The sequence below is a fragment of the Xenopus tropicalis genome, chromosome 8, assembly GCF_000004195.4.
Source record: "Xenopus tropicalis strain Nigerian chromosome 8, UCB_Xtro_10.0, whole genome shotgun sequence".
NCBI lineage: Eukaryota > Metazoa > Chordata > Amphibia > Anura > Pipidae > Xenopus > Xenopus tropicalis.
The window spans coordinates 21,118,028-21,131,096 of record NC_030684.2 but is presented as its reverse complement, the minus strand read 5'-3'; the positions used below and the strand labels follow the sequence as shown (position 1 = coordinate 21,131,096).

Sequence of the window (13,069 nt, the reverse complement as noted above, 5' to 3'; positions counted from 1 at the left end):
GCAATCGGATTTGCTCCCAGGATCAATGCGCCATACTTAAAGGAAATGGGAGTGATGGAAACAACAGGGAATAAGCAGAATACACATGGCCGCCATTAAGCTGCTAGATGAATAGTGCATTCCTTTCCATTCCATTGGACCCCAGGCAGCCTGCAGACCCCGGCTTCTGCAGTCTGAGGGATGGAGTGAAAAGGAATAAAGGGGAGGCACTGCTGTTGGAACTGCAGTGTAAGCAGGGGGCACCGCTGGTGGTAGAAGGGGGGGAAGCAATATGGCAGCATACACAGAGAACCTATAAGTCACAAGGTGAATACAGCATTCCATTGGACCCCAGGCAGCCTGCAGACCCCGGCTTCTGCAGCCTGAGAGGTGGAGTGAAAAGGAATGCAAATTACTTTGTGGCTTAAGGGTGCTGTTATGTATAAAACCATATAATGGATTGAGTAGGGGGCACCGCAGGTGGAATAGTGGCGGCTGGAAGGGGTAGCACCACTGGTGGAATGTGTTGGGCAGTAGTGGAGGCACAGCTGGTAGAATTCGGTTGTTCTTACCTACTGCTAATGAGGGTACCTAGACAGAGGTGCAACTGTACTTGGTACCCAGGAAATTGGTAGTGGTGCTGTCAGTAGGTGCCTTTTCCAATATGTTTGAAGGGCCATAGAAAGATGAGAGAAAAGCATAGATTTTATACGGCACCTTAATATCTCTCGTTGTCCCGCATCAGGATGGCCTTGTTGACAGCCTCTAGTTCTTTATAGAGGCCTTTTAGGTGGGCTTTAATATATTTATAGTCCCCTCGGAACTCGGCCTTGAGAAGGAATCGCCACCATTTTGTTATTTTGATGCAATCCCTTGCCATCCACAGATCGTACAGGGCCATCTTGATGTCACCCGTTATCTGGCCCCTAATGCCCTCCAAATAGGGGCCTGCGCGTGGATCCTCAAAATCCCTGATCTCGAAGATGTCCAGATGAGGGGGGATCCACCATGAGATCTAGAGAAATGCAAAAGACATTAAGTTTAATCCCAGTGATAATAATGAGAGTGACAATTAGCCCAAATAGCACAGCAATGTGTATTTATTACCACTAGGGGCGCTTACCTTTCCATAGCGGTACTCGTAGTACTGCCTGCTACTGGCACTCATGCCCATCTCTGCTGCCCCTGTAATATAAAATAGAGATTTGGGAAGGTTAGAGTTAATGTAAAGATGTAATATTAAAATACAGACCCCAAATAAACACAATAAAGAACAGATATAGGGGTACTGTAATAACAGCAGCACATTTACTCCTTTTTTAATAATAAGCCTTTTCAACCAGAAACTGGGGTTCCAATTAAAAACAAAGGCTTATGTATATAGTTTGCTTGTACCCCCGCCCTACCCAGGCCTGTTCCATTACACTAACACAAGCCCTTGCCCCCCCCAGATCCTGCCCATTTCCAAGCAATCTCTTCCCATTTGATTTGGTGCAGAAATCAGACCATTATTCCTGTCAGGGCCCCCACCCTCCTCTGGATCAGCCAACAGTTATACAGGTTTTATTTAGGCAAAAAGGTTAAACTTCATGAATGTGTATCTTTTTTTAACCTCATCTACTATATAATACATATTCCAGAGGGGAAAATACAGGTTCCTTACCAGATGACCCACAAGGGGCCGGCAGGTTCTTCTTCTTCCTCTTCTTCTTCTTCTTGTTCTTCTGCTCTTGATGGAAGTTTTAGTCTTTGAAAAGACTTTTCTGCGTCGTCTTCTTTATCTTTTTCTTTGTCGCTGGGAGTCACTGAAAATCGCTCGAGTCGCTCAAATCGCTTAAATCGCTCGGATATTTCACTTTATGGGGAGAGAGATAGAGAGAAGAGACTGTAAGCTCTTGTGAGTCGGGCCCTCTCTGCCATTCATAGCAATACATACTGGGGTTCCCTTTCTGTATCATTCCCAGTGGTACTGCGCTACTGAATATGTTTCCTGCTCAATGGGGGCTTCTCATAACCCGCCCTGCTCTGATAAGTTCCCCTTCACCCATAACACAAGGGATCCTTATTTTAGGCATTAATTCTGATTTGTGCTATTGTCTTTCTTCTCATGGCTTCCCTTACCCACCATCCACTCTAGTGCTGAGACCAATAACTGTTGCTAGGATGATTGGGACTCTAGTAACCAAATTACATTTGGTATTAACTGCTAAAGAGAGGCAGAGTAAATGGCTTAACAGTTCAAAAGCAGCAACAAGTAAACAAGAAACACCAAACACACATTGCCCTAGAACTATAACCACAGAGGATGCTGGGAATTGTAGTCCAGGTTTTAGACCCCATCATTGGTTTGTCCCCCCTGAAGTTTTACCCCCTGTACCCCCATGGATGCTTTTTGGGGGAATGCAAAGTTGCCTAAAATGAATCCCCTTTTCCTGCTTGTCAAGCAAATGTAATTTGGAAAGACAAACTGACATTCCCAATGGACAGCTTCATGACAAGCATCTGCCCAGGCAAAAGGAGGCAATGGGGGGCCAATTTGGGGAGTTTTGGAGCCAAAGGGGCAATTTTTGCCCTACTCCCCAAGCTCCTATAAATCATTGGTGCCAAACCACCCCAAATTGCCCCTTGTATTGTTGTTTTTAATATGCCCCCCTGCCCCAGTGTTGGTATCTGCTGCACTTACCTCTGAAACCAGAAATGAAATAACTGTCACTGTCACGAGACATGAAGTCACCTTCCCTAACAGCTTTCAGCCAATCAGAGCTGCACACAGTCATAATGCATGGTATGCCAGTAACTGGCAGCCAATCACATACTCAGGTACATATGTGATAGTGTTTGGCTGCATGGTGAGACTTGTGACCAATCAAGCTCGCCCTTACTGATTCACATAAAAACAAACAAAAGCATCCTTAGAACCAGGGCCACCATCAGAACTCACAGGGCCCTGAATGGACTCTACCTGTCAGGGGAGGGCCAAGCCGACTGGGCACCTTTGGCAACCCAGTCAGCCACCTTGCCCCAGCAACGTCACCGCCGTGTGTGTGCCATGGGGGGGGGGTCATTACTCTGCAATGACAAGTGTGGAAGCCATTACAAGGAAGCACGGACTAGGGGTAGGCAGGAGAGGTACATGCCTGGCGTCCCCCATTGTTTGCACCCTAGGCAGCTGCCTCTTCTGCCTCCCCCTAGTTCTGGCCCTGAAAACAAATAAGTAGTCCCTTACAACCCCCCCCCCCCAACATGGGACACCACCAAAAAGGCCCATCAATAAGGTACATTATTTCCAATGAAAAAGTTAAAGAAATCAGAATGTTATCAAGCTCTTGACATCTCCAGGCCTGATGGCAGACCATGTTGCCTATAATATTTAGTGGAAGATTCTTCCCAGACTTTTTTCTCAGTAAAAAATGACCTGCAAAATACATGTATATTACTTTCCAAAAACATAACAGAAATATCAAATTGTATTAAGAGGGGAATTTATTAGCTTTCATATTTTTTCCATGATTTATTGTTTGTTTGTTTTTTATAGCTAAAACTCAAATTTTTCATGGGAAAAAAGCATGCATTTTTGCAATTTTTTAAGCACAAAAACCACTAATACAGGTATGGGACCCCTTATATGGAAACCTATTATCCAGAAAGTTCCAAATTACAGAAATTACATCTCCCATAGACTCCATTTTAATCAAATAATTCACATTTTTAAAAAGTATTCCCTTTTTCTCTGTAATAATAAAACCGTACCTGTACCTTATCCCAACTTAGATATAATTACCCCTTATTGGGGGCAGAACAGCCCTATTGGTTTTTTTAATGGTTAAATGATTCCCTTTTCTCTGTAATAATAAAACAGTACCTGTACTTGATCCCAATTAATATATAATTACCCCTTATTGGGGGCAGAACAGTCCTATTGGGTTTATTTAATGGTTAAATGATTCCCTTTTCCATGTAATAATAAAACAGTACCTGTACTTGATCCCAACTAAGATATAATTAACCTTATTGGAGCAATCCTATTGGGTTTAATTACTTTTTACATTTTTTTTAGCAGACTAAAGGTAGGAGATCTGAAATACGGAAAGACCCCTTATCTGGAAAACCCCAGGTCCCGAGCATTATGGATAACAGGTCCCATACCTGTACATCTAAAAGCTGTGGATTTTCTGTAGAAGTTAATGAGGAGTTTCCCTAGACAAATTGCAACATTTTTTAATTTAATTAAAATGGGAAATGTGTGGTCTTTCCGTTTGTGCTTTTTAAATTTGGATTTTCTAATAAATGACTGACAATAATGAAAATGAGTTTCATTGTGGTTTCAAAAAACTCAAACAAAAAAATTCGAATGCGGATAAATGACCCCCAAAGATGAAGAAAATATCCTGGGCAGCTGGTTACATTCGAAACCCTAGGGCATTTCTTTGGCTATCTCTGTTTTTTTTTTCTTTTTGTTAATGTATTAACCTTCTTTCAGGCTACATGTTTTGTAACTCTGGGGGGTTTATATAGCATATAGCATTTGTCTGCTTTTTTTTCCATCTTGTAAAAATTCTACTGTGTAAGGCCTGAGTGAGGCTACCAAAAGGGAGGGGACTGGAGGTGCTACAACTGTATGGACGTTTGGCCATACTTCCAACAGAATAACTCAAAATAATACAGAAAAAGGGGGGTTGTGGGAGCACTCCAAGGCTTAGTATAATGTACCAGTGCAATGGAGGTGCAAGTGATCTGGTCAAATTAGCTACAAGCATAGAAAAGGCAGAGGATTGATCCATGTACATTGCCCAGTCCCCTGTTTCACAAGTAATTTAGTATCTATGCCAGGGCATGTATTCCAAGCACCAGGGGGTTTTAGTTACAAAGTTATAATCATAAAATTGGTAAGTGTCATGATCGGTAACCCAAAACCTAGAACATTTGCCAAGGTTCTGAGCGAGCAAATGAACCAGATTGTAGGAGGAAGACTGAGGCAGCTTACTAGAATCAGAGTCAGGCAGGCCAGATCAAAACCAGAACCGTAGTGCACAACAAAATCAGTATCCAGATGAGATGTAAAGCAGGCAAAGGGGGTCAGTCCAGGCAGAGTTCAGTCGAAGTCAAGATACAGGCAAGGGACAGAACTGAATGCGCACCCAGGAATTATGCTAGATAGACCTATAATGGGTGTGGAAGGAACTGAGACTAGGGATCTACAGACATGATAATTGGAGATTTACAACAGGTGTGGGAAAATAGAGAGCACCTATAGCCATTATTCCTGCCTGGAAAACTAGGGCTATTATTGAAGTGAACCAAGAACCCGGCAGTCCACTCAAATAGGCTAGAGGCAATTAAACTACACAGCAAGTAGTGGGTTCCTAGTTCAAATCTAGACAGGATGTTACAGTAAGCCACATATCATAAATATTTACTTCCAGTTATATTTTTTATAGGTTGGAACCTCCCTACATAGTAGCATTTCTTGGAAAAGTGTCTCCAGACCAGGGCATTGGTCTCAGCATTTATAGAAGAGAGATTACCAAGACCAACACCCATTTTTAAAAGTCATAAGACAAAAATTAAATGGACAGGTGTGAGGGTGTAACTTTGTAAATAGAAACCCCCCCCCCCTTTTAAAAAAATAAAAAAATACACACACTTGTATAAATGCTAAAAAGGCTTGTGAAGCAAGGGGCCAGGGAATGTGCATTGACCAATAATCCCCTCCTTTTCTATGTTTGTAGTAACTTGGCAAGATCAGTTGCACTTTCATTGTACTGGTATATTTGACTTAGCCTTGGGGTGCAAACACAAGTACACGGGGCAGAAAGTGGGGGCTAAATAAATATATGGCTACACACTAATGCTGGATGCTGGCACAGGTACACGGGGCAGAGAGTGGGGGCTAAATAAATATATGGCTACACACTAATGCTGGTACAGGTACACGGGGCAGAAAGTGGGGGCTAAATAATATATGGCTGTATGTGCGAACTCGCACCTGGAAGAGCCAAATTCAAGGGGCTAAAGAGCCGCTTGTGGCTCAAGACCCACAGTTTGCCAACCATTGCCCTAGTTATAAAGTCCTTATTATATTAGGGTCAGTTTTATCAAGGGCCATTTATCCATCCAGTATATTTTGGGGGTGTGGGAGGAAAGCAGAGTGCCCTGAGGAAACACACAGAGACAGGTCTGGATTGGGATTCAAAATAAAAACAGCCCCACAGGCCCAATAAATAGTGACAGTCTATGGCATCTTACAGAAGCCCCTCTGGCATTTGCCAGAACCCACAGATTGCCAGTTTAGGAATGAAGAGAGATTATATAACTTCTTGCAGTTATTGCCCAGGTTAAAATCAAACCCCCAGCACTACAAGGCAATATACTAACCGTTGAGCCACTAGTGATCAATATGGTATTGTAGTGGTTTTGTGCATCCTTAGTTTTGTCACTGCACCCCATCTCCTGGAAACTGCAGAGGTCAAAGCAAGTGGCTGCATTTACATGAATATATATATATATATATACACACACATTTACGTAATGCGTACTTTTCTGAATGCTTGGGGTGGGAAGGCATTAGGAGCTTTGACCTTGAAGTACCCTTGTCTTGCTTGCCACAAAGTCACAAGACACATTTATTATTTTCCAAAATCCATAGCTGGTTATTATAATGAATCTATATATTGTTTGTCTTTGCAGTCCACATTCTTGCAACCCAGGCTGTCTCCTGGTCTTCGAAAGGTCCTTTTTGCCTCGGCTCTTGGTACGGTCGCCCTAGCCCTGGCTGCACACCAGCTAAAACGGCACAAGCACAAGAAGAAGCAGATTACAGCAGGCAATGGAGGCCTAAAGCTCGGCGGGGTGCCTGGCTCTGTTTTGCCCGTTAGGCGTTCTTCCTCAGCTAAAAAAGGTGAGCGATATTGCTGTGTTTGCTGCCTGGGCAAATATAGATTCCTGACAAATCATATGACGCACGGAAATCTGTAGAGATTTGGGAACAAAATCCAGCACCAGGATTATCTGATCGGTGGGGGAGGTATTGATCATGTAAGCCATTTAGGCAAAGGATTATTTCCAAGAAAGAGACATCTGGGAGCAGTTTAATGGGCATACAACGATGCTAATTACAGCTCAGATTGTATATCCCTTAGGTAATATTAGGAAGGCTCAGTGCTTCTCAGATTGTGAGACTTCTTGCTAAATTGGTACGGCTCTACTCTTTCTGTTGCCCACATACATCTAGTAAATGTTTAGAATAGAATGTCATTAAGAACACAAAAAGGTTAAAATGCTAGATGATGCCCATGTGTTGGGCACCTTCCATCAGGGCAGTATTTTCTAGGGATGCACCGAATCTAGGATTCAGTATTCAACCAAGATTCTGCCTTTTTCAGCAGGATTTAGATTCAGCCGAATCCACGTTCCTGGCCGGACCAAATGCGAATCCGAAAAATCATGTGACTTTTTTACATGTAAACACGGAAGCTGAAATTTTTTTGAGATTTAACCCTTCCAAACCCTAATTAGCATATGCTAATTAGGATTGGGTTCGGTATTGGGCCGAATCCTTTACGAAGGGAGAATCCTTGGGAGAAGGGGCTCAGGTTCCTACAGACTACTTGCTGCAAAATGTAGAGCAGAGGGGGAGATCCAACTGACACATGCAATAGTCTGTGTACCCCGATCACCGATGGGGCAGTTGAAAAATAGTGGTTTTTCTGGAGCAGGTCCAGGGGGGGCCATTTTACAAAACTTTACCCAAAGTGGCTTTTTTTTTTTTTTAAACTTTGTTTTTATTAGTTGTTTTACAACAAAGTAGGATGCATACAAAATATGTGGAACAACGGGGGTTAAAGAAAGTAGAATAGGGGTTGGATAGAGGGTTAGAGGTAAAGGGGGGGGGGTTGGACTCTCGCCTTGCCGTTTTCATCTGGGTGGTCTTTTTTCTTTTCTCTTTTTTTCCTTTTATTTAGTTAGCGTCTGGGATTTTCCCTTGGCATTGTCCGTTTTTAGATATGGTTAGTTGGTCGATTGTTTTGGTTTTCGGTCCAGGGTGTCCATATTTTTTCATATATGTCCATTTTGTGGTGGATGAGTGCGGTCAATTTTTCCATTGTAGATGTCCACCAGATTTTAGCATATATACCAGCTGTGTGCCCTGTGGGCTTTATAGATGATGTTGGCACTGCATATATACCGTCTGTGTGCCCTGTGGGCATTATACATGATGTTGGCACTGCATATATACCGTCTGTGTGCCCTGTGGGCATTATACATGATGTTGGCACTGCATATATACTGGCTGTATGCCCTGTGGGCTTTATACATGATGTTGGCACTGCATATATACTGGCTGTGTTCCCTGTGGGCTTTATACATGATGTTGGCTCTTCATATATACTGGCTGTGTGCCCTGTGGGCATTATACTTGATGTTGGCACTGCATATATACTGGCTGTGTGCCCTGTGGGCATTGTCGATGGTGTTGGCTTTGCATATATACTAACTGCGTTCCCTGTGGGCATTATACATGATGTTGGCACTGCATATATACTGGCTGTGTGCCCTGTGGGCATTATAGATGATGTTGGTGCTTCATATATACTGGCTGTGTTCCCTGTGGGCATTATACATGATGTTGGCGCTGCATATATACCGGCTGTGTGCCCTGTGGGCTTTATACATGATGTTGGCTCTTCATATATACTGGCTGTGTGCCCTGTGGGCTTTATACATGATGTTGGCACTGCATATATACCGTCTGTGTGCCCTGTGGGCTTTATACATGATGTTGGCTCTTCATATATACTGGCTATGTGTCCTGTGGGCATTATACATGATGTTGGCTCTTCATATATACTGGCTGTGTGCCCTGTGGTCAATATACATGATGTTGGCACTGCATACCTGTGTTGGCACTGCATATATACTAGCTGTGTGCCCTGTGGGCATTATACATGATGTTGGCGCTGCATATATACCAGCTGTGTGTCCTGTGTGCATTGTAGATGATGTTGGCACTGCATATATACTGACTGTGTGCCCTGTGGGCATTATACATGATGTTGGCACTGCATATATACTGGCTGTGTGTCCTGTGGGCATTATACATGATGTTGGCACTGCATATATACTGGCTATGTGTCCTGTGGGCATTATACATGATGTTGGCACTGCATATATACCGGCTTTGTGTCCTGCGGGCATTATAGATGATGTTGGCACTGCATATATACCGGCTGTGTGCCCTGTGGGCATTATATATGATGTTGGCACTGCATATATACTGGCTGTGTGCCCTGTGGGAATTATACATGATGTTGGCACTACAGATATACTGGCTGTGTTCCCTGTGGGCATTATAGATGATGTTGGTGCTTCATATATACTGGCTGTGTTCCCTGTGGGCATTATACATGATGTTGGCACTGCATATATACTGGCTGTGTGCCCTGTGGGCATTATACATGATGTTGGCACGGCATATATACTGGTTGTGTGCCCTGTGGGCATTATACATGATGTTGGCGCTGCATATATACTGGCTGTGTGCCCTGTGGGCATTATAGATGATGTTGGTGCTTCATATATACTGGCTGTGTTCCCTGTGGGCATTATACATGATGTTGGCGCTGCATATATACTGGCTGTGTGCCCTGTGGGCATTATACATGATGTTGGCACGGCATATATACTGGCTGTGTGCCCTGTGGGCATTATACATGATGTTGGCACGCATATATACTGGCTGTGTGCCCTGTGGGCATTATACATGATGTTGGCGCTGCATATATACTGGCTGTGTGCGCTGTGGGCATTATACATAATGTTGGCACTGCATTTATACCGGCTGTGTGCCCTGTGGGCATTATACATGATGTTGGCACTACATATAAACTGGCTATGTGCCCTGTGGGCATTATACATGATGTTGGCACTGCAGATAAACTGGCTATGGGGTTTTGGGCACATAGCCCATTGGGGTGAGAAACAGGGGGCACTGGGAAAGGCATATTAAAGTGGGAGCGGGACGCATTATGGCTCACATATTTCTCTTTAGAGCTCACTGACCCATCTGTGCTTCAGCAGCTCCGTATTCTCATTATCCTTAGTCGCTATTGCTGAACAGTTAGCATAGTTACAGCACAGAAGAGTGAGGGACTGTTCAGCAATAGAGAATAAGAATAATTATAATACGGAGCTGCTGAAGGGGCTTTAGCCATGCTGTTGCATTGTGGCCTTTGGAGCAAAGCAATATTCTACTTCCTTCCAATCATTACAGTACAGTAGATACTTATATAGTAGGTTGGTTGCCCTCTTATCTGTATCTATGGCTCCCTGTATGTTTTATAGCCCCATTAGGTACATAAAAGAAGTCATATGACCTCTTAAGTATAGTAAGGCAAGATGGTATCAGGGGTACAGAGTGTAACTGTGGCATAGTGAGTATACTAAGGCAAGATGGTATCAGGGGTACAGAGTGTAACTGTGGGATAGTGAGTATAGTAAGGCAAGATGGTGTCAGGGGTACAGAGTGTAACTGTGGGATAGTGAGTATAGTAAGGCAAGATGGTCTCAGGGGTACAGAGTGTAACTGTGGGATAGTGAGTATAGTAAGGCAAGATGGTATCAGGGGTACAGAGTGTAACTGTGGCATAGTGAGTATAGTAAGGCAAGATGGTATCAGGGGTACAGAGTGTAACTGTGGGATAGTGAGTATAGTAAGGCAAGATGGTATCAGGGGTACAGAGTGTAACTGTGGGATAGTGAGTATAGTAAGGCAAGATGGTATCAGGGGTACAGAGTGTAACTGTGGGATAGTGAGTATAGTAAGGCAAGATGGTCTCAGGGGTACAGAGTGTAACTGTGGGATAGTGAGTATAGTAAGGCAAGATGGTCTCAGGGGTACAGAGTGTAACTGTGCGATAGTGAGTATAGTAAGGCAAGATGGTATCAGGGGTACAGAGTGTAACTGTGGGATTGTGGGATAGTGAGTATAGTAAGGCAAAATGGTATCCGGGGTACAGAGCGTAACTGTGGGATTGTGGGATAGTGAGTATAGTAAGGCATGATGGTCTCAGGGGAACAGAGTGTAACTGTGGGATAGTGAGTATAGTAAGGCAAGATGGTATCAGGGGTACAGTATAGTGGTAATCCTATATACATTTAGTATCAAACTGTTCGGGGGCCCCATGGCACTGCCATTCATATTTAGGGAGAATTTCAGCAGACAGCTAGTTGCTAGGTCTAGTTTTCCCTAGCATCCCAATAGTGGTTTGAAAGAGAGAAAAAGAATGGGATAGAAATATTAGTAGTACAGTAAAACCCTTAGTTCAGCTCCTGCACAGGGTACAATGGCGCTACCCAAACAAAGCTGTACATGGGGTGGGTACGCAGGTGGGTAACATCTTGCCCTACTGACGCCATCTTGTTCTGCTGAACCTATGTTACCTTCCGCTGCTGCTGTGCAGGAACCTTCTGTGCTTGGGGGAACTCGCATGAATGGTCCTGCAGCTCCAGTGGCTTTGGTGCTACAACTCCCAGTACCCTGCATCCACCTTAAGGCAATGTTTTATATACATAGTACATAGTATTAATGGGAAGGAGCACACACAGAGCAGGTGAATGCTGCTTGCTTAAACTTTATTTTAGTGTTGCCAGGATGCTTGAAAAAGGTGCAGGTCTCCCCAAAACACGCCCCAAACTACAATAAAGTATAAGTAGAATGAAGCTGCTAGTTGTGTGTTCCATCTATGCTCGGCCCAGGGCACGGGCACTTGTTTGTCTGCTTGTACTGCCGTATATAAACTGCTCTGCCCGGCTAGTAATGGGAATCCCATAGGTAGCAGCACCGGCGATTTTGTCTGAATATGAGCAGCGTTGGGGTTTAATATCGTTTCCATTGCTGCAAATATCTGGCAGTGGTGCTGATTCCTGGCACGCTATTGGCAAGCAGAGAGCGGATCCCACTCTGGGCTGTTACCCCTCTGTACATTACTGGGGGCTATTCTTCATAACTAAATGATGGGAATAATAGCATGTAACAAACTGGGATACACACGCGAGGCACAGTATTAACCCTTTCTCCTCTGTAGCTTTACTTCTAGCAGTAATTGTGTTACTCTTCTGTCAAACTGAGTTAGTAAGGTAACAGAATTGTGTGTCAGTTTGGGGCAGAGATGGGACAGGGGGGCAACGCTGGCACATTAAAGTGAAAGAGTTGGGTTTGGGTTGTATCGATGTTCATTGAAGCTATTGCCAGGCGGGGCTGATTCTCAGCCGGTGTATAATAAACGCAGGCCAAGTATCAGCCAATCCGCTGGCATGGGCCTGGGTGCCACACACAGCGGGTAATAAGTCCCATCTGGCAGTAGCTTAAAGCTTTAGGGGATGTTAATGTTACGCCATGCTGGTGTTTGTATCCAGCAATGCTAGGAAGGTCTTTATTCTGCTCTTGTATACGGCGCGGTGCCACAGGGGTTCTGCCCGCTGCTGCTTCCCGGTGCCTCATTCAGTTGCACCTGGTTCAGATGGCACCGGCAGGACTAGGGGTCCATATATTTTGATAAGGGAATGGGTGGGTTCTGTGCTTTACTGCTCACATGGCAATATTCAGTGTATCCAGGGAATATGGCTGCATAGTAACCCTACAGGAGCAGGTTTTGTACCCACAGGCACCTTCTCATCTGCCCAATGAATATTGTGTTGTGCATTTTACCCTTCAGTGATTTGGGCTCAGGGCTGGATGCCATGATGGGGAATGATGGGAGGATGCCAAGAATGCCCATTATAAACAGAAGCTCAGCCCGTTAGCCCGGTGTGAGAATGCTTGGTGGAGCAGCCATACCCGCAGGAGGACTGGTGTGTGTCACTCACAGGTACTGAAGTGCTGGGGGGTGTAAGGAATCAGACTGACACATACAGTGGAAAGCAGGGTTTCTTATAAAGCAGCAACATGTGTACATTTCTCTTTCTTTCTTCATTAACTTCTATGTGTTTCCCCTTCCAAATGAGCCCAATACCCAGAATAAAGACACACACACACGGCTTGATGGTTCATCTGTGAAAATCACAGTTTTATTAATAGTAAAAATAATAAATT

The 13,069-nt window shown here is 44.0% G+C and overlaps 1 long non-coding RNA gene across 8 annotated transcripts in view; it reads left to right on the top strand.

Annotated features, from left to right (window-relative positions):
• Positions 1–13,069, top strand: part of LOC108645164 — a 455,446-nt gene that overhangs the window by 98,591 nt on the left and 343,786 nt on the right. For 5 of the 8 annotated variants that reach the window (XR_004219626.1, XR_004219631.1, XR_004219628.1 and 2 more), the window contains exon 8: positions 6,667–6,877. The exons of 1 other annotated variant lie outside the window; for it this stretch is intronic. This is a non-coding gene — a long non-coding RNA (uncharacterized LOC108645164). Of the gene's footprint in view, positions 1–865; positions 955–4,036; positions 4,077–6,666; positions 6,878–13,069 lie in introns of those variants that run through there. 2 more of the 8 variants (XR_004219633.1, XR_004219627.1) reach the window with 2 other exon arrangements.